Source organism: Canis aureus, chromosome 15 (genome assembly GCF_053574225.1).
Source record: "Canis aureus isolate CA01 chromosome 15, VMU_Caureus_v.1.0, whole genome shotgun sequence".
Classification (NCBI taxonomy): Eukaryota; Metazoa; Chordata; class Mammalia; order Carnivora; family Canidae; genus Canis; species Canis aureus.
The window spans coordinates 22,721,251-22,743,658 of NC_135625.1; the positions used below are offsets into that span (position 1 = coordinate 22,721,251).

The following is a 22,408-nucleotide window of genomic DNA, read 5'->3' on the forward strand; positions in this document are numbered from 1 at the left end:
TTTTGGCAACCTCATGGAATTAGATGCTTTGAATATAAAGAGAACCAAGTTTCTGGGGATAAGCCAAACCAAAGTTTAACAAGCCAGTTATTCCAAAGCAACCGTTTTTGGTCATTGGGACATACTCTTCCAGAAATTTCCAATCCATAGAACCCATCTCATCCAGTAGCTAACACTAGAGACTAAGGACATAGAGAAATAAAATGGCTCCTTATAATTTTCCCTAGGATAACAAAACTTTTAGTTTGGGGAAACTAAAATAACCCAAAATATTTCCTCCATAAGAACATTTAGGGACCTTCAATTCCAACCCCTTCTCTGCCTTAACATGATTTACTTTCAGAACAGAATAATCCTAGAGACCTTAGTGGTCATATAGACCAAATATAAAGGTCGTACTTTAGAGTTCCACTGAAGAGGTAGTGTTCTTTACATGACTAAATCTAAGCAACAGGGCATCCTGACATCAGGATTTACCACTTCTATATAAATTACCAAATCACACAAGTGTTTCCCTGTATTCTTTCTGGAAAAAAAATTACAAGGAGCTACTAGATTTTTGGTAGGAGATGAAGCTTTAATTCCAAATTCATAGTAGTCAAAATTAATTCATTATTGTCTCTTTCTCCATGTGATATGGGTCACCACCTGCATTAGAGTCCCTGCTGCCACTGCTGTTATGAAAACACTCAGAATATTTTAGCAAATAGGTGGACTTGGGTAGTAGATGAGAGGAAGGAAGCTGCATGGTCTATACTTAGCCCCGTGAATTAAGATGACCTGCTGGAAGCCTTTGGTGAATAGTTTCAATGTGTTAGAATGGTAGCTCTGGATTAAATATATTACTTGGGCCAACCAGAAAAACTCAACCATCGATGACATAATATTGAAAACAACAATTTAGCAAATAGTTTTACAAATATGACCTCTTTGAAAATTGGGATTAATCTGAGGTGTCTTTATTTCAGAATATATGGATAAAAGCTGGATTTATAATTTAGATAGACTTTTTTGGGGGTAAACTAACCAGTTAAATCAATTCCATCTAGGCAATGTAACAAGGCTCTTTGATTTATTTTTCCTCCTCTGACAAGTGTTTTGGTTCAAATGAGTATTTTAGTATATTATGGTGGTATATATGGTGGCTATGGAATTTGACCTAATAAATTTAAATCAGTGCCAGTCCAGATCACTTCAAGTGCCTAGGAAGAAACTAGTTTCTTAATGTTGATTGTCCTGCCTGTCATATAAAGAAGCTTCTGAGGAAATGAAGGCTTGTCCTCAATCCAAGATAGGTATAGTTGCTGCCTTGTAGGACCTTAGTTTCATTGATTACCTGTAGGCTTCATACCCTGTTTAAATATGTGGATGTAAGAAAAAAGATGCTGCCTGACAAAGATGAGTGGCTTCGTTAATTCAATTAGCAGTGGAAAATTTACGAGCTTTAATTAGTATAAAATAAGCTACAGAAGTAAAGATAGTGATTAAAGCATGCTAATCTGATTAGAATCACAATATGTGTGGTTCCAGGCTACTTCATGATATGACTTGCCTGGCCAGCAGAGGCTGGGGAGTTGCAGAAAACTCTTTGGAAGATGAAAGTACTTGCACATGCCACCCAAACCTGGAGCTGCTGTTGGATTGCTAAATCACTTGGGGGAGTGGGTGGATTATGCCTGAAAAACACTGGGAAAAGCTCGGGCTTTGTTGAATTGATAAAAGCCTTCTTTCTGGTAGGAAGCCTATAAAATCCATGACCACCTGCAGTGAAGGGAGCTAAATCTAACTTCAGAGCTCTCACAAGCTGAGCAAGATTTTAACCCAGCCTCTCAAAGCTTCAAACTTATGAAAAGTCTGTAGAGTCAAAAGATTGTGAATTGTCCATACTTTCTTTATTCAGATCCACACAATGAAAGCAGTGTCCACTTGAGATATTTAGACAAAGACTATCCAAGTATGCTGTGTATTGAGAGAAATGTTATACTCAGTGCTGTACAAATCACATCATCAAATGATCACTTAAATCCTCTCCAATGTTCAATTCCTTGGTCTAACTTCATATCAAACTAATTTTAGTTTATGAGTGTAGATAGATGAAAACTGTCCATTTCCCTTCCAGCAATTCCCAGTTCTCTCTGCCCCATTTTCTGGTTTGTAAAGCTTCCAATTATCTCAAAGTTTGGACTCTAAAACAGGTCATGAGTCTCCATTATTTCCTATGTGCGTATGCAGAGCATTGTTTATGAGGTTTTCATAATATTTAGGTAGTCATAAACTGACAGAAACCATAACAAGACTTCACTTTTCAAACAAAATGTAACCAAAGTTTTTAGAAAATATTCAATTATAAATTAAATAAAATGGCATAGTTTATACTGGCTTAGGCTTTTAATACTTGGTATCAACTATTTTAAGTTTTTATTCCTTCAGTATGAGCTTATTATAAGAAAAGGTTTTTTGGTGTTGCAAATGCTAGACATAAAAAAATTCATATTAAGTGGCTAGTATTGTGACAAAAGGTTATGGACATTTCAAATCAAGTCATTTTTTTTAAATAGACATTTTTATTGTCAATTTGATGGCATAGATTTCAGCCACAATTGTGTCACCCTGCCTATTGAAATGATTTAGTTCAAAATAAACCAGCATTTTTCACTATAGATTTTTCATTAAAAATATCTGCTAAAAGAAAAGAATTTTTCTTTTGTGCTTGTGGCTACAATACAAAAAGGATAGAATGAACTACTGCTGAAATATTCTTAGATTAAATTTATTAATTCCTTATGTGTATCTCATTCATTAAATTATAATTCATAATATATAGTTCATGGCTATCATGAAAGATGATGTGAAGTTCAATTTCAGTTGCACTGCTATCTATGTGGTAACAGAAATATTTTTTTTCTCAGCCAATGAATATTTGTTGAGAACCCCAGAAGATGCATTATTCTGTCCTGTATGTTGGAATCTTTTTTGAAGAATATATATGATGTGGTAAATAGGATACTTGTCTTTCTTAGATTTTTAAAAGAGGCATACTAATAATGGGTGTTCAATACAGACATTTGGAGATATGAATAATGACCTTCTTTCTGGAAGGAAGCCTATAAAGAAGTTCAGTCTGTTCTCCCTTTCTTTCTTCTCAGTCTGAAAGCCCTGAGGTAGCGCTGAGCAAAACAGGTACCTACAGGCAGTGACACAGGATAGGATTTGTTGCTTGACCAGGTTGCAGATGGTGTTTGCACTGACTGGAGCATGTTGAAGCTCCATTGAGAGGTGTTGGGATGAGCAGGTGGGATGCTTATGGAAGCCCTCACGTGGAATGAGCACCCCAATGGGTGCTCCCCCATGGGTACTGGAGTCCAGGTGGGTGAAAAGGCCTCCTTCCAAGGAGGCAGAAGCTTAGGTGGCCCATGCATGGGTGTATTAGACTGATTGGAGGAGAGGGAGAAAGTCCCCATGTTGGAGGATGGGGAATTGGAGCTTTAGTGGGTGCAAAGGGCACGTTTATAGACTAGTAAGGCGTATAGAACCCAAGAGGGAGGAGGAGGCAGCCTATGTGCAGGCACTGGGGGTGTGACCCACATAGGTCACGAAAGCTGAGAATAAGGTGAGGAGAGCATCCTGGTGGGAGACAAAGGTGATGGCAGCAGCATCTGTGGTACAGACTGGAGCTCTGCAGAGGGCACCTATGCAGGGGTGTGGTGGCTATGGGTGGTAAGAGAGCATGGAATTGGTCATAGAGGTGGTTTTGCAGGGAACTGGTCACTCTCTGGGGGACTGAGTGAATAGCAAAGTATAATGAAGATAAAAAGAAACTGGAATAAACCCATGGAGTTAGCTTGGAATTACAGTATTGGTTTGAACTCATGGTTTTCAATATTTAGGTGTAGATTGATATATATAAATGTAAATAAATATTGATAAGGATGTATGCGTGTATACATGTATATGTATAGTATGTGCATGCATATACACGCACATATTTACTAGCTATGTCCAGAGAGAGATCCTGAGAGCAATGACACTCTAGTGTCATCCAGATGCTGGTACCTAAAATCTATGCTCTAGGAAAAGAACCAGGATTTCTTGGAGAAACGGCTGATTCTAGGGACAGATCAGGTTATTTACAAAATAAATGTGAGGTATTTCATTATGGTAGAAGGTAAGGAAGTACTCAAAGAATGAGGAGGACATTTCAAAAAGATATAGACAGTCAGATGGCCAAACAAGAGACAATTTTAGTATCAAAACAAATAATAATAGTAAACCTTTTCTTTACAATAGACTACCAAATGCTTAATGTATAAGGAGGAGGAAAATCATTTGGCTCCCATCGTAATAATAATTCAGGCAAGAAACATCAGTGGATGCAATTAAGTGGTAGAAAATTTGATGAAGAGTAGAATAGGCTCTTAAAGTATCTTCACAAAGGGACAAAGAGTGACTTTATGGTAAAGAAATCTACAGGCAACTTGACCAAGTAATTAGGGTGAACATTACCAAAAGGGACAAAAGCAAAATCACATAGCACCTGACAGGATGAAAGAAGACCACAGCATCACATTTGTGATATTTCTGCCAAAAATAGATAACCTGAACATAATCACGAGGAAACATCAGACAGCCAGAGTGAAGGACATCCATCTAAACAACTGGCCTATAATTGTCAAAGTATCAATGTCATGAAAGCCAAGGAAGCCTTGAGGAGCTGTTTGAGATTGAAAGAGATGAACAAAGCATGTTCACCAGATAGGATCCTTGACTGGAACCCTTTACTAAAACACATACTCTTACCCAACTGGGGAAACTTGTATGTAGATTAGATGGTAGTAATATATTAACACTAAGTTCTTTATTTTGATAATTATATTGGGGCTTTGCAGAAAAATATATTACTTGTAGGAAATACATTCTAAAATAATTGAAGGTAACAGGGCACCAGGGCCACAAAACTATTTTGAAAGTTTGAAACCATTTCAAGAAAAAAAATATCAGGAATCTAAGAGCTGCTTGTGTTATGATCTGGCTGCTTGGAGGAGGACAAATCACTTCAGCTCTTTATCTTCATCTCTTAAATAAGGGGGTTGGACTAAATTATCTTTAATCTCTTTATAGATCTAATATCATCACTTCTCAGGTGTCAATCAAGAACATTGTACTTAGGGATTAGGCAAGAATGGAATAAGTGGTATAAATAGCTGTGGAGGAAGAATCACTGGTTGCATTTTGTGGGAACTCAGATTCCTGGTGCTAGGCAGAAGATGAGGGAGTGCAAGGAAGAGAAGTGCTGTGAGCACACAATCTGAGCGAAGTTACACATCAGGAAGAGACAAGATCCTATTTTTTGTTGAGAGCTTTCTTGATTCCCTTCCCCTCTTCCCTTCACTCTCTCCCTTCCTCTCTCCTTTCTTCCTGCATCTAGCAACTATTTATTAAGCATTTCCCACAGTCAAGGCGCTGGGTGAAACGCTGTGGGGGGTAGAGGCAAAAAAAAAAAAAAAAAAAAAGATAGTTTCTGCCCTCAAATTGCTTACAGTCTAGTAGAAGAGGAGAGACATAGATAAAAAAAGCAACAATGAACAACAACAAAACCCCCCAAACTCTGCTTCAACTGCACTAGTTCTGCCACTGTGATGTTCAGAAATGAATCAGCCTCTTGATCAACAATCTGTCTCCCTCACATTCCTTCCCCTTATTTGATTCTTTTATAGACTGGGTGACATGTGGCATTGATAGCTGTACACTTTATCAGGGGGAAAAAAAATAAGCCTTAGTCAAGTGAGCAGTACTCTAGAGACTTTATCTGCCTCATGCCTCTAGGAATAAAATGGAATTTATCTCTGATTTTTAAACACAGAGAAACTCTGCTTTCCCTTTCCTACCACAGGGAAAGCTGTGATTTAACAATTTATGTATGAAATGGTTAATTTCATTAGGGCAAAATTGTGAAATACAATGTGAATTGGGTCCCTCTTAATATAAGCCATCTTTTTAAGCTGGTAAAAGCATAACATGTACTAATGCATATAGTATTGTTATTAACACAGTATTATGACATTATATTATAATGTCAGGGAATTTATATATATTTTTATATATGCCACTGAATCAAATCAGCAAGGGAGTTAATCTGCAAAATCCATATTATTTTCTTTATCGGTGATTTTGGAAAAAGCATGGAAAATCATATTGCTTGAACGAAATATGTTTTTAAAATGAATTTCCAAATAAAATTTCCCCTAATGTTCATCCTTGTTCATTAAGCCTACATAAAAGGGACTAAAGCTGCCATTAAGTGGTGGTTGAATGGCTCTCTGTTTGAAGTGTACACTACTATTCCAACCCATAATGTGTCTATTGTTTTGGAAAATGCTAATTGATAAATTGATTGTGATATTCATGTTCCGGCACTCCAGTTGAACAGTGCACAATGCCCCATGTGATGATGGAAAAGAGCTTGTTGTTTGATGCACAGTGATAGCCCATCCACATCTATCTCAATTGTGAAGGGTTATTTCAGTGCCTTGATTGTTTTTCTAAATGCGAATGGCTTAGACCAGAGAAGGGTCATGCAAGATATTAAATTACGTTTGTTCCTTTCATTAGTGGAGTTGCTCAGATTAATAGATGCTGAGCTAGGAAGCTGCATTTGACATATTTGTAATGGATTCTGAGGGTGGCTGAGAAAGCCAGCATGGAATGGCAGGGCATGGGGCCACGGTTCTGGTCCTGCTCTGGCTCTCTCCGACTCTGTGATGTTGGCAAGGTACTCTGGGATCTCCTCTAAGAAGTAAGGATTTGGACAAAATAATCTCTCAGTCCCTTCCAGTGCTTTTAATATGAAATATCACTATGTCAAATTTCTTGCTTGTTATGGTACTTAAGTTAATATGGGAAAAACTGACAAATAACTTCCAACCAGTCTTTCATCAAATAGACACCAAGTCCCTTTTATGTGCTAAGAACTCTGTTTATTCCAAAAGTATAAAGATTAATAAAACATAGCGTGTGTCATCGGGAGTTTATAATTTAGCCTAATACTGGCAGACTGATAATAAATTTAGTGCAGTGACGTTACAGTAAGTACCACAATATAACTAAATGTAATGCGAGAGCCTAGATATGACGCGGAAACAGAAAAAAAAATATTGCTATTATGAACATTGTTGGAAAAATTGTACTGAATTAATGTTAAATTTCCTGAGTGTGATAATTGTATTTTGGTTATTTAAGAGACATGCTTAAATATTTGGGGTCATGATATCTGTGACTTAGTCTCAAACGATTTAATAGAAATATATTTATACACACTTACACTCACACACACACATACATAAGTATGAGAGAGGCTGAAAGCAAACACAGCAAAATATTTCCAATTGGTGAAACTGGTAAATGGATATTCTCTTATGATTCTTGAATCTCTTCAGAAGGTAATAGCTAGAAAAAGTAATGTGTGCTACGGTGTAACAGGAATGCAGGATAATTACATGCAGGGAAATTCTAATAGCTGGTCCAATGTAGCAGGATATTAAATCATCTCATTTTTGTAAGTCTGAGGCCCCTAGGATGAAACATGTTGGTGACCAGGTGCCAATGATTCTGAAGCGCTGGTCAACAGCTCCACAGAACCAGGTACGATGTGGCCCGGGGCAGGTCCAGTACATTGGCTTCTTCTAGCTCATAGGAGAGAAGACGGAAGATTATTCTGAGGCACAAGAATGGTTAAGTAACTTGCCCAAGGTCATCCAGTAGGTAACGGAGCCAAGGAGCCACAAACTGGCTTTTGCCAAGCAGTCTCCTTGCTTTACCACCATATGATGCCTCGGATGTTCCATGTTAGACTGTTTTTAGTTTTATTTTCTCTGTCTACTTTCTCAACTTTAGTTTGGAACAAAAGTGTTCAAAGAAGCCCAAATTGCATGATCATCAGTGACTTGGTCAAATCGAAACTTTGCTGGTCTGATTACTTCAGAGTCCTGATGATTGTGACTTGGCCTTTCATAAGGATTATAGAAGGTTATAAGTGATTTATCTGGTCATTGATTTTGAAGACTTTCAGAGCAATTGGATCTAGTATGTGCAGCAAGCTGGATCTCTAAATATATTTTTTAAGGCATATAAAATACGTCTGTCTTAAAGAAACTGACAACCATCCAATTCCCCATTAGTAGAGTGAAGATTAAAATATATGAAGAGTGAGATTGAGTAGACCTTCTCTGAGCCTTTATCCAAGCTGCTCTTATGGGACCAGTGTCTCAAGAAAGATAGTAGGTCAGCTTGAAGTAGGACATGACTTTATCTTGAGTTTAGGGAACTGTAAGTATTTTGGAAGATGTTCAGGAATAAAGTCCTGAAAATTTTCTTTTCAGGTTCATAAAAAGAGAAGGCACAGTCAGTTAGTTAGGACAAAGAGATTTTGGGGGAGAACACTGTGAATGCTAAGGGACCTTTAGAAAAATTCTCGGCAAGAGTGTTTTGCTATTAGGAGAGGAGGCAGTACAGAAGGAGAGAGGTTAGACTGTAAATTTAAAGGAATGATAATCTTTGGAGTCTGCAATTTGGAGCAAAGTAGTCTTGCATTTTATTCCTCTGGTGTTTGTTTGTTTTTCACTCTGAAGCTTCAACCTTCAAAGCAGAACCTGACAGGTTGTGCTCTGTTAATCTAGCCTTCTGGGAAACTGTCTTCAGTTGAATAATAGCAGCAAATCTGTGAGTTCACTCCTGTTCTGGATGCTCATTCATCTCAACCAAGTGGCAGCGGAGGCCTTAAATGAGCCATACAGGAGTGCAACTGGCAAATAACTTCAACTGGGAGTTTTGAATAATGTTACTTTTAGGTTTTGAAAAAAGTTTTATTATGTTTATCGTGAAGCCTAATGGAAGGTCTTCTGCGTCTTGAGAGGAGGAATTATCATGTGCAAATTTCTCAGAATCTAAATTATTTCAGTGGTAATCCAAAGACATTCCTTGTCAGAAGCAATATTATTTTACACATGCTAGACAAGAGGAACCATTGCTCATCATCCCAGCCAGAAATCTGGAAAAGTGACTAGTGAATACCATGAAGAGTTATGCAATAAATTCTTGATGTGTAATATGCTTGTTTTTTTGTATCTGATATGATTTCTAAGAGTATTTCTGTCAATTCATTTGAGATAACAATTTGTGTACATTAGAGACATTTCGATTTTTTTGTCTATGTTTGATACCTCTTCTTTGTTTTAGTTTTTAATTTTTTTCAGTCTCATTGAGATATAATTAATATACAGCACTGTAAAAGGTTAAGGTATGCAGCATTATGACTTGACTTACATAGGTCATGAAATGATTACCACAATAAGTTAACATCCATCATCTCATATGAATTTTTTTAAAAAGGTTTTTTTCCGTACAATGAAGACTTTTAGGATTTATTCCCTTAGAGACTGTCAAATATGCCATATAGCTGTGTTAACTAGAGTCACCTTGTTGTATATTACATTTCCAGGATTTATCTATAACTTGGAGTTTGTATTCCTTGACCACCCTCCTCCATTTCCCCCATTCCCTGCCTCTGGTAACCATAAATCTGATCTTCTAAGTGTTTTTTTTTTCTCTTTTTCTTTTTTTTCCAGATTTCCCATATAAGGGAGATGATGAAGTATTTCTCTTTCTCTGTCTTATTTCGTTTAGCATAATGCCCTCAAGCTCCATCTACGTTGTTACAATGGCAAAGATTTCCTTCTTTTTTATGGTTGAATATATAATATGTACACGTACACACACACACACACACACACACACACACAACTCTGTTTCCATGTCTTGACTATTGCTAATAATGATACAATGAAATATTTTCCTTTTGATATTCTCCTGTGACAAATATAGGCCATAATGTGAACTAACCCTTGGTGATATTTAATTGATCAATTAATTAATCATTTATTATATAAGGCTTGCTTTACTTTCTAATTGCTTCATGTGTACAAATACTTATTTCTCCTCTGTTGTGAGACATGCTGCTGGGGCCTCAACACAGTGGAAGGGAATAAAGGATGTAGATAGGATCAGGCTAATGGAATTCTTGTGGAGAGCTGGTCTCTGCCTAGGGAGGCTGGTGCTTTATATAACAGTGCCTGGGGAACAGTGGTGAACCCTAGTGACCATCTGGGTAGGGTTGCCATCACAGGGGTCTAATCAATTGAAGAGGACATGGAAGCAGGAAGTCACTAGATTGGAGGAGGGGAGGGTGTAAGGATGCAGTTAGGGGGATGCTATCAGCTTAATTTCAGGGAGTTCTAGCTTTAAGGAAGGTCCTAGCCAGCAATTTAAGGGTGGAGGGAGTATATCGAGCCACTGAGGCTGGAGGGTTGTTGATAAAGTCTTAATGCATTTGAAGCTTAGCCAAAAGGGTTAAATTTCAGAGCAGAAATCTATGCCCAGTGAAGGAAATAGTAGGTTCTCTCAGGAAGGCAGAAGGTCTTTAAGCCAAACTGAGACTGCGACCAGGCCTTCCTGTATAAGACAAACATGACATCTGTTTTCATAGATCTGGTCCAGCCTAAGGAATGTCTCTGACTTCTCCTTCTCTCTTGGCCCGCATCACCAATCTACAAAGACATTTGTGCCCCTGAGCCTGGATCTCCTCAGGTCAGTGCTCTTTGGCAGATACTATGACTGGATCAAGACTGGCCTGGGAATTAAAACCTATTTGTCATTCCGGATCATGTATTTACAAATACGTGTAGCAGGCTGTGAAATTGGATGCTTCCACCTAGAGACCCAGGTACAATAAATACCAAGAACCAAAATAAAATTTGCCATAGACTACCAAGATGAAAATTACTAATTCAAATTTGAACTTTTTATTTGGGAACTGGTTACACGATTTCAGGTCTCTTTCCAGGGGCCCTTCACCAAAATAAAAAATAGGGGTTAAGTAAGATTGGGAAAGGATCTTGTGGGGACAATTTCTATGTAGAAAAGGCATGGGTGATACAGTGTTTTGAGCATCTGACTCTTGGTTTTGGCTGGCGTCTCATGGTTGTGAGATCAAGCCCCCATGGGGCACTCAGAGGGGAATCTGACTTTCTCTCTTCCCTACTCTCTGCCCCTCCTCACTGTGCATGCACATGCTCCATTTCTAAAATTAAAAAAATATATAAATAAAATCTTAAAAAAAAAAAAAAGAAAGAAATGGTATTAAGGGCCACAGTTGCCCTGAAGGGGCTCATAGCCCCTTCGCCTAAGGCTATTAAGGGCTGTAGTCATGGATGACCTGGCAAGTTTCCAGGACGACAGGGCACAGGTACCATGGTCCTGCTTGAGAAAGCTGAAGTGGCTCATGTGGAAGGAAGAATGCTGTGGTTGAGAAGAAAATGCATTCCTCAGGAACACACATCAATAGGGTGTGACTGCTGAGTCAGTGGGCATCATACTGACAATATTTTCTTTTCTTTTTTTTAGATCATGCATGAGTGCTGGGAGAGGCACAGAGGGAGAGAATCCCAATCAGGCTTCATGCCCAGTGCAGAGCCCAAGGTGGGGCTCAATCCTGTGACCCTGAGATCATGACCTGAGCCGAAATCAAGAGTCCAAGGGTGAGATGCTTAACTGACTGAGCCACCCCAATCCTGATGACATTTTAAAATGAATCTTGCCCAAGGGGTTTTCCTTCCAGGGTGAGAGGACCCAGGTGGTAACCAGCTGAAAGGTATCCCCACCTGAGACAGAAATGAAGTGGGGCCAAAAGCCACAGGCTCAAGGAGAGAACTGCCATGTCACAGAAGTGGCAATTGATGGGGCCTGCTAAGGAAACTTCAAAGGACTGATATAAGCACCTACACAAGATAGTCTGCTTTAAACACCTGTAAGGGGGATCCCTGGGTGGCTCAGCGGTTTCACGCCTGCCTTTGGCCCAGGGCGCGATCCTGGAGTCCTGGGATCGAGTCCCGCGTCGGGCTCCTGGCATGGAGCCTGCTTCTCCCTCTGCCTGTGTCTCTGCCTCTCTCTCTCTCTCTATGTCTATCATAAATAAATAAAAATAAATCTTAAAAAAAAAACACACCTGTAAGGCCTAGAAAGCATGACACCCATCTGTGACTGTGATGGCCATGTAAGAAGCACAGATATTTCTGGTGCTTTTATATCCAACCTCCTCCAGCCTTAGGTGGTGGAAGCAGGAAGGGAACTTCTTCCCCACTGCCAGCTACAGGCTTCAGCTAAAGGCAGAACTGAGATTTAACTTGAAATCAAGTTAGAGCTTGCTAATATGATCTGGGCAAGGAAGTTTTACATTGCCTGCAATCATGTTTGGTAAAGTTACCATAGGCCTTTCTATGATCTAGGAGTGACCCAAAGCGTTCTAGAAATGTCTTCACTGTCACTCAAGGGCAAGGAGATGGATGGGTGGCAAGTACTGAACGGGTATAATGGGGTGGAGGGAAACAGAAATAAAATTGTGTATATAGTTCATTCATCTATTTATCCATTCATCCACTGTGTATTTATTAAACACCTTCTATGTGCCAGGTGCTATATTCAATCCTGAATATAGAAGCAAGTGAAAACAATATTTGAAAAAAAACTTCTGCTTCATGGAGTTTGATAGGGAGTTTATGTTTAATGTCGTGGAGACATACAAGTACACAAGTACACATAGATGGACAGGTCTACGAATGAGCTGCCCGGATGTTCTACTTATTTTCCACCATCTCTTTAAAGCACTGGTGAAACCCAAAGCTCATACAGCTAAAGCCAAGTCTTGTGATTTTGGTCCTCTCTGTTGACTTGCTTATATGCAAGATTGTTCTTGAATGTTCCGTGCTACTCTTCATTCATATTGCTCTGTTCCTGTATCGTGGCTGCTAAATTAATCACCTCTCCTTGGCCTCCTAGGTTTAACCTTGAAGTACTGCTTTTTGTCAACCATGTGTATAAATTAATTTCATTTTTGGATATTTTGTTGCAACACTACAAGTTCCTGCTTAAAATTGTTTCTGTGACATAAAAATGGCCCATCTTCCTGCTCTTCGGTACATAAGACCATTGGGAAGAAATTTTGACTCTGGTGACAATTTTTGCATGAGTTTCCAGGCAGGGATGAATTAGTAGGATTTGTATTAAATGCACTTTAGTCAGGATGTGGCTGGCAGTTGGCTCCAACCACTCCTCTCTCTCCCCCTGGCTCCTGAATGCACCGGAGACACAGCCTGCCTCACAGGTCCTACTAAAGCAGGACTAGGAAAAAAGGATTGCTTTGACTTATGATGGGAAGAGAAAAATGTTCATGCTGAATGCTCTACTATGGTGTAAAATCTCTTAAATGTAGTGTGTGGCTGTCTTTTTGAAAAATTTGCTCCATAATTCTTTTATCTTCACTTCTGTGCAGTGGAGCAAATGTAAAACTAATGAAGTCCAAATTTTAAAGTTGAAACATTTTGATCATTTAGCAGAAGGGAAATGATGGCATCTTTTATTAAAATAATTATTAATTGGTATTTAGAAGAAGGAATTTATAAAACATAACGTCTCCTGATAGGTATTTACTTACTTAAAAACTTTTGGGGGGTGCCCAGCTGGCTCAGTTGGTAGAGCATGAACTCTTGATCTCCAGATTGTGAGTTTGAGCCCCATGCTGGGCATGGAGCCTACTTAAAAAAAAAATAATAAAATAAAAGATAAATAAAACTTTCTGAAAATATCATGTCAATTTACTTCTTATGACACTGTAGCTGTTGCCTAGTTTCAGGTCCATAAGCTTCTTTAAATGCCATATGGATGTTCCTTAATCTGTCATTTAAAATTTTTTTTTAAGTTTTAGTTCTCCTGTGTAAAGAGCACTTCGAGGTTTTTGTTAGTGTAATTTAGCCATCACGAACAAGCAATTTGGCTGAATAGTACCTGCTATATACTGGACCACTTCTACTTGTGAATATTGATAAGTAGCCTTTTACCATCGGTGTGAGTTCATTCAACAAAAACATTATTGCTTTCTTGCTATGTGGACACAGTACTAGTTTCTGTGTCAGCTAAACAACAGGACCCACCTTGGAGAAGCTTATCATGCAATGGGCTGTGAGGAAAGAGATACGTAAATATGCAATTTATGCTTTTATAATACACAGGATGTAAATTTATAATTGTAATAAAATGTGTTAAAAGCTGAGGGAAAAGGATGTACAGGCTGCTCCCTATTTCTTTCTCATTTCTAATCTCTGCCTGACTCCTCTTAATGACAGAGCGAGCACTTTGACATGAGACAATAGGCTATAAGGAAAGGTTACACATAAAATTGATCAAAAAGATTGCAAATGCTGAGGTTGTATGTGTGAACTGTGAAGTGGGGATGTTAATCCTGAAGAAGTATGTGTTAATAAACAACATATATTGAGTATACTGATTAAAACTGTCTGATTAATCCAACAGTAAATGCTCTAGAGGCATTAAATTGAGCTTTTAGAGAATTATTATCTACTTGAGTCTTTTTAATTCATCAAATGCTCCTAATATATTATTTACCACTCACTAGTTTTTGAAGTCACGAGAGTAATGTAATTTGGACACTTTAAAAATACATAACTAGAGATAAAATAGTAAAATAATGAATCTCCTTCCAACCATCCATCTTACCTTTCTAACTTACTCCATAGTTAATGGTTATGCACAAGTAAATCTCTGGAGACATTGTAATAGTACCGTGCCTAGTTTCAAAGTGTGTATTCATATAAAATTCCCTTTGCTTACCATTTGGAACTAGAATTCTGAGAATCATACACTTTGAGTACGTATTTCAGGAAGAGAGTATGCCAGTGTGCCATGATAGGAGATACATAGGGAAGGGAGTCCACGCACTCAAAGCTGAAGCATTCAGGGAAATAGAAACCTATTTGTCATGGGACCAGAAGATTTAGGAACATAAAACATCTGCAGAGTACAGCTTTAACCAAACAGTAACATTTTAAAAAATATAATAATAGACGTTATCAGTTTCACAAGTAAAATTAAGAGGTCTTTGGATGGGATAAGCGCACAGCTATTGAGATTGATACCACCTACATACTTCTGAAGGTCAAGATGATTCTCAAAATTGAAATTTGTAGTTGTGTGTATGGCTATGCACATTTCAATATAAATGATAATAAATTAGATGTGGCTACTCTTCTACCTATTGTCATATCTTTGTCCTGTTCACATTCCATTTTCCACTTCCTTCTACCAAACACTCTCCCTCCCCTAGGGAAATGAGATAGAATCTGGAAATCTGGAAGAGAAGTGTGATGTGCTCAGGGGCTGGGGGGTGCATGAACAGAGAAGGAAGTGAAATGTGGGAGTGGGTACAGTAAAGAATAAGAGCCAGGATAAACTCCAGCAAGGTGGAGTTTTTTAGATGTTATTTTTCAAGGTGGTTCTTGAGTTTTAATTTTTAGGAACTTTTGTGGTATTTGTTGGATCTGACCATAATTTGGTCTTCTGAGGCAAAAGTGCAAATGCTTTGAAAGAGATTCTAGGTACAGATTTTTTGAAGGGAAATTTTTTTTTTCTTATCCGGAGATTTCTAAAATCACTAGCTGGTTGACCATCTGTGGATCGTTCAGTCATTATTGTCACTTCCCCAAGGATGGAGGGAAAGATGAAGCCACCTGATGCCCTGTCATTTGTACCTTCTTGCATCTTCTTTCTCTGAGATATTTCCTAATTTAGTTTATTAAATCTAAAGCTGAACAAACACTATTGAGAAGTTCCTAAATAGTTTTTAGGCAAAGTGTATCATAATAGTTCAATAATACTCTTCTGAATTGACCTTAAAATGCCTTCTCTTAGCCTGCCGTTGTCAATAATTCTTTATTCTAACAATATTTAGGTGAAGGGCCATAAGAAGGAAATGTAGAATTAGTTGTAGAGATAAAGGCTATTACTGAAGATCTTAATGTGTTGGGAAGTGAGTGTTCTGGGCAAATTCTATAGGAAGAATTCTGACAGATGGGATCAAATATCTCACAGATAAGAAACTATCTCTAGAAATATGCCAGCTTTATGTGGAAAAAGTGGCTAATTTTTTGTGAAGATAGCAGTCCTGTCCTTAATTTCAGTGCATTTAGACAGAGAATCATATATATATATATATATATATATATATGATCATATATATATATATATATATATAGAGAGAGAGAGAGAGAGCAAGAGAGAGAGAGAGAGAGAAACGTCATCTGAACAGTGTTCTAATAGTAAGAGTGTAGACACATCTTTGGAGCCTATAAACATGAAGCTTTTTAGAGAAAGTGTTCATCTTCCATGTTATTTGTTATTCTTTTGAAAAGTACTTTATAGGCTTTCTGCAAGTGCAGGATATTGGACAGAAATCTAAATTATATTCTAGTGTGATGGGAATATGCCTGCCTTTAATACACCACAATCACCTCACACAAGGTAATTCTTATTGCCTCACTTGTAGTTCTGGGAGTAAATTTTGAAGTTTCCCAAATTGGCTATGATGGTTAATACATGAGCAGTCACTACCCACTCCCTTGGTTAGGTTACATGCTTAATTAATCGCGTTTCATTTCCTTTCCGGCTTTCATACAAGTTTCTCTTACTCTACTTTGCATGATTTTTGGAAGAGAGCATCCTCTGAGGACTCCACCTCTTCCATCTTTGGAGAAGTTCTTAGGAGAGGCAAATTAGCACATTGTAGCATCAAGGCAAGGAAGCCGGGTTCTGGGTATGGAAGGTGAATGCGGACAGGGAGTTCAAGAGCACAACTTTTGAAGTATGTTTCTGCCCCCGACTTGTGGCCTATGGGACTTCACTTCATCTTTCTTTGCTTCATTTCACCTGTCAGTTAAAAAGGGCATAATATTTATGTCCACTGTGCCTTGCAAGTCATTCACTTTTTTGATTTTTATAATGAACTCTTTGTTCATATTGAAGCAAGCCCGTGTTATTAACAAATGATACAGTCACAATGAAAAACTCCTTTCCCATGCAGAAAGCCCAAGGGACAGCTGGGGTTCCTATTACTCAGCCGCACACCTTTGCAAATGGATGAGCCTGTACCACCGCCTAAAGGTCAGAATGCAAAGGATTTGCTGATTCAGCAGGAAGGATCAAGCCCTGGAGTTTCAATCTACCTATCTAAAACACCTCATCTCTTCTTAGTAGGAATAAGACCTGAAAATGCTTAGGACAGAACAGAATCTTATTTTTACTTAGACCCAAAAGTTTTACCCCTAATGTCAGTCTTCTAGGACTGTATCATCCAGTAGCTACACCAGAGAAATAAGAGTCCAGATGTAAACTCACCGGCTGTTGAATGTTCTTAGAACCATGGTCTTCCCCACTGCGTGTGACTCAAGGAGACGATCTTTCCCTGTAGTAGTTTATTCATTTAGAATGAAGCAATACTCATAAACTCCTGAGTAATTAGACTTATGAAGTCTGAATTTTGAAACTATCTTCCCATTTTGTTCTTTCTCTAATCTCTCCTCTGGTGCTGTCACTCCAATACTAAAACTGAAGCTCTTAAACCTGCAGTAGTCCTTTCTAATTATCATTTTAGAGGAAACATTTTTGGGGGGAAGGCAAAACTATCACAAAGACTAAAATTAGATTTGGGGACCATTTATTTCCCTTAAAATTGTAAATTCTCTGCCATTATTGCTAGCATACTTCTTTTAGTAATTGTGAGTATCACTGCTGCCATTGCTGTTTAATTTTATGATTAAAGTTTGTGTACTACTTCCCATGTAGCTTTAAGCACTAAACTAAGAATTGCACCTGCTGTGCTAAGAATTTCACTCGCCAACCATAGCAGGTAGACACTGTTATTGCCCTCATTTTACAGATGAGTTGTAGAGAGGTTAAAAAGCATTTACAATGTCCTTGGGACCCCTGGGTGGCCCAGTCAGTTGAGTGTCCGACTCTAAATTTTGGCTTAGGTCAGGATCTCAGGGTTGTGAGAACCAGTCCCATGCTGGGCTCTTCACTAGACATGGAGCTTGCTTACAATTCTCTCCCTCTCCCTCTGTTCCTACACCACTCACCCCTGCCCCTACCATCTCTTAAAAAAAAAATTCCAAGGTCCCATCACTGGTAAAAGGTAGAAAGAGCACTAAAGCTCAGGTTTGTCTACCTTCAAAACTATCTGTGCCCTCTCTTGATGAGCATGCAATACTCTGCTCGATAGCATGATGCAGTATTTGTTAAATATTTTTCATGGGAATGTTTGCCGATTTAGGATTTTTTAAAAATGATTTATTCATTTCAGAGAGAGAGAGAGAGAGAGAGGGTGTGCACGTGCACACATGACTGGGAGGATTACAATCATTTCGTAAAGCGGATTTTCAGTGTAATAACAACAGGCAATATAGTCTGTAAATTTTATTGCCCTAAAGAATAAAAGAAACCACTCCTCTTCTATGTGGGCATGAGAGCTGCTTGCTTTGAGTAGTTCTCCTCTTGTGCCCGATCCCACAAAACTGGGGCCTGTGTTTCAAATCTGCACAAGATTCCCTAGTCTTCTGCTGGGGCGTGAAGAAGGGCGAGGACAGAGGCAGTCATCCATTATGTGAAAAAAGGGATTGAAATGAGGGACACAACCTCCCCAACATGTTTCTTATCAAGTATGAATACCCAAATATTAGATGTTCTTTTGTGTGTTTCTCAAAAGTGTGAGTTTTTACTAATTTTCTTTAAAATGAATTTTTATTTTCATTTAAGTAGTACATGCATACAATGAAAACTTAGTAAAAACTGGCGAACAACAGGACATGTCTGTCTTCTCTCCTCCCCATTTCTCCTCACTTCCTAGTTTCCTTGTTCCAGAATGACATTCAATTCCCTTAGCTTATCCCACTGGTGGTAAACCTCCATATCTCTAAAAATAAGATACTTGACTTTTTAACCACTGATATAATTTTCATCCCTATAAGAAGCATGATATGAATTATTTCATAATTTTGGCTAAGTCAACAGAATATCGGTCACTGATGAACTAGTTAGTGTCCTAGGAAATTAACACATACTTCTGTAATTTTTTTCTAATATGCAGTTTCTTCTCCATTTTCTCTGTTTTCTGTCTCCAAAATGTCTGGTCTTTTTTTCAGATTAAATTTCTAATATCTTGAATTATTTCTCAATTTCTTTTTATTATAACTTCTTAGAACTATCCTTTTCTTTATTGTCTGAGCTTTTCTACTTATTAATTTGTATATCAATTTTCAAATACTACTTCTTGATCTCTATAACTATTTGGGAGCATCAGATTCTGTAATTTAGTGGAAGAACTGTCTTCTCTAATCTCTGTGAGGATACTGATTGTGGGATTTATTTCCCCTTTGTGTGTGTATTTGCAGCTATATGTATGTATACTTATTTCTTCTGCTTTTGTATATTTTGAATTCCGTATTTTCTTTCATTGTCTTGGGTTTGGGCCATAAATCTATTTTTTAAGAGCAAGGCTTTATAAAATTGTTGAGAAGCTCTGTTTATGAGGAGAGGACTTGTCAGTTGTTGGCATCACTATTCCATGGTTGGGTTCAATTTAGCTTTTCCCTAGGTATGTCCAAATGTCTATCTAGAGACTTTTCAGGGAGGAATCTTCTGAGAAGTCTTTATCTCCTGCTGCAGGTGAGGCAGGCTGAGCAGGGCAGGTAGAAAGGATAAACTTGGCTGCAAGCATTCTGAAGTAGGTCAAGAGAAAAGAGTTGAGAATCCTATAGTTCTCCATTTGTGTTTCACTTATTCCCTATTTTATTTTGTTCACCTCAGTTCTCTATTGTGTTTTGTGTTCCCCAAGTCCAGAGATTCTATTTAAATTATCCACAAAAAAGTATCTAGCCTCCTGAGGGGTGAGGGTGGATGATTTTCTAGAGAAGCATAAATTAGGATATCGATCCCATAAAATTAGAAAAATTGAATAATCCATTAACCACGAGCTAAATGTTTATATTTTAAAAACAATTTACATTTAATTATACAAATATTATGTAAATCTATTTTCTTTTGACCAAGTTCAAGCAATACAAATAAAATCTTTTCCCACTAGAATCAAATTCAACCTCTTCCTCTCTTTTTCATAAAATATTATTTTTTTCATAAAATATTATTAATTTAATATGTATGCTTCAGTGATTTATAGAACCTATGTAAAAAACTGTGATTCTTAATATTTTTGACGTAACTTATGTTCATGTTTCTTTACTATGGTGCTTCTCCAAGTGTAGTGCCCTGATCAAAAGTATCAGCATTATATGTACTCTTGTTAAAAATGCACATTCTGGCCTCTACTCCAGATTGACCACTGAATCAGAAGCTCTGGCAATGGGGATCAGCAATATGAAGTACTCTGAAATTCAAGAACCACTGACCTTGAGAATTCATGGTGAAGATCGTGAAGAAAGATTATGAAAAAGGGGCCAGAGGCCCAGTGTTAGACAGTTCAGAGATGATGGCAACATGATGTTTGCTGTCTCTTGGAATACTTTTTTTGAATACTTTCATTATAGATCAATGAATAATGACAAATGTGGAATTCAGATTTTAAAAAACTTAATCCTGGTCTTAACTGCCAGATTTAGGGAAGAGGAAATACTTAAACTCCCCCAGCTCTTCCCCCCTCTTAAAAACTCTAGGGAAGCAGCAGGATGTGTAGAGATGGCATCAATCATGCTGGCACCCTTTTGCAATGCTCAGTACGTACCGGACAGATGCAAACACTTTCTATCACCATCTCTTACCATGTGGAGGATAAGATTGCATTTCTGGATATTTTGGTTTTAATTATACATCAGAATGGTCTTCCACTTACATACTGGTAAAAACTTCAGGCTCAGAATTTGGAGAATCAGATGCTTGTAGAGACTGTGCTGTTTCTTAAGAAGGCATGCACCGCTGGGAAAATTTTTTTTGCTCTCTAGTCCTTAATTTTTCCCATGAGCAAAATAGAAATTGGACCGTATGACACTCTGTCATCCTAAGATCCTGAACATCGATGATAAAATGCAGAAGGAATTTTAAAATAAGGTGCTTTCAGGAAATTGGTTCCTCTCCCCCCGCCACCCTAGCACCACCCCCCTCCCCGTCAGAAAAACCCAGCCTGAACATTCGTTGTTCCATCTCACTTAGGACAACCTCATGACTCATGACTTATCCTATCTTTCTTCCTTCTTCTACAGCCTGTAGAAGGCCAGGCCACATCTCTTGGGTGGCATTCATCTGCACAGAGCCTCTCAGAGAATGCGTGCCACAGCAACAGTGGCAGAGTGGTCCTGGCCATGGAGGAGAGGCTGGATTACCAGAGGCTCTGCTGTGGCTCCTAATTAGTGAGCAGTGAAGCAGCAGGGACACACTGGCCTGGCCAGAAGAATGTTCTTTCACTTCTAGCCAGTTCTCAGCATTCTCCACAGGATGGGCCACACTGGCTAGGACTATGAGGATAGATAACACAGCCTCAAGCACACTCCCGTCTTGTAATCGGGAAATTCCAGGGTTGTAGGGGGAAACGTGTGGTGGTGGTGCTGCTCATCAGGCTACAGGCAGCTTGGCACTCAGAATCTGATTGAGAAAGATGGAATTATTTTATAGTTCAGTGGGTTCCGAATTGTTATTCTACTCAAATCTTTATTGCATGGCCCTTGTTAATTTAATAAGCAATCTGTATCCCTGGTACAGAAAACAAATAAGTTTTATAAGAGAAGGTCTAAAATCTGAAGTGGCAATAACATAACTGAGAACATAGTTTTATTTATTTTACTCAGTGGCAGATCGTATTTTCTGTAATTTCTGTGCAAACAAACCAATATGGTCTTCTTCTGAAGGGCATAATTGGAACGACAAAAGTGAAGTCTCCATTGACCACGGAAACAGATTGGGGACCACAGTAATTTGACCTTATGAAGAGTTGCTATTGGAATACGCAAGCACAAACATGAAGGCACTTCCAGAATACTACTCAACACGCTTTGCCCCAAAATATTGCTTCTGCTTTGGAAAAATTACTTTCCTAAAATAGCACTTAATTAAAAAACATCTGTCCTATTAAACAACTGTATGAACATTGAACAATAACGACGTTAATAAGAGTAAATCCCCTAAAGAATAACTCTCTGGCATCAATTCTTTGCAAAGGTCTCTGGGAGCCATGCCAGGAAAATACAATAAAATTTACTAGCCTGAAAGTTGTGTCTGTCCTTTCCCTTTCTGTGTATCCTTCGTCTGTGCCATTCTTTTAAAACAAATTCTTATGATTTTACTAGAAATTTGAGAACCTTGCTTTATAAGACAACACCGCCTTATATTTTCAGTGTTACGGTTTTGTCCCAATGGCATATTACCGTTTCTTTGCAAAACCATCATCTCTCTTTGAAGTTGATTCCACACATCCTCAATGATCTATATTTTCCAGATACTGATGCAAAGC

General features: G+C 38.2%; 1 long non-coding RNA gene across 3 annotated transcripts in view; it reads left to right on the plus strand.

Annotated features, from left to right (window-relative positions):
* LOC144283969 (uncharacterized) overlaps window positions 1-22,156 on the plus strand; it is a 40,056-nt gene extending 17,900 nt beyond the window's left edge. For 2 of the 3 annotated variants that reach the window (XR_013352447.1, XR_013352448.1), the window contains exon 3: window positions 11,455-15,014. This is a non-coding gene — a long non-coding RNA (uncharacterized LOC144283969). Of the gene's footprint in view, window positions 1-11,454; window positions 15,015-21,806 lie in introns of those variants that run through there. The other variant, XR_013352449.1, reaches the window with a different exon arrangement.
* Window positions 22,157-22,408: the final 252 nt, after the last annotated feature.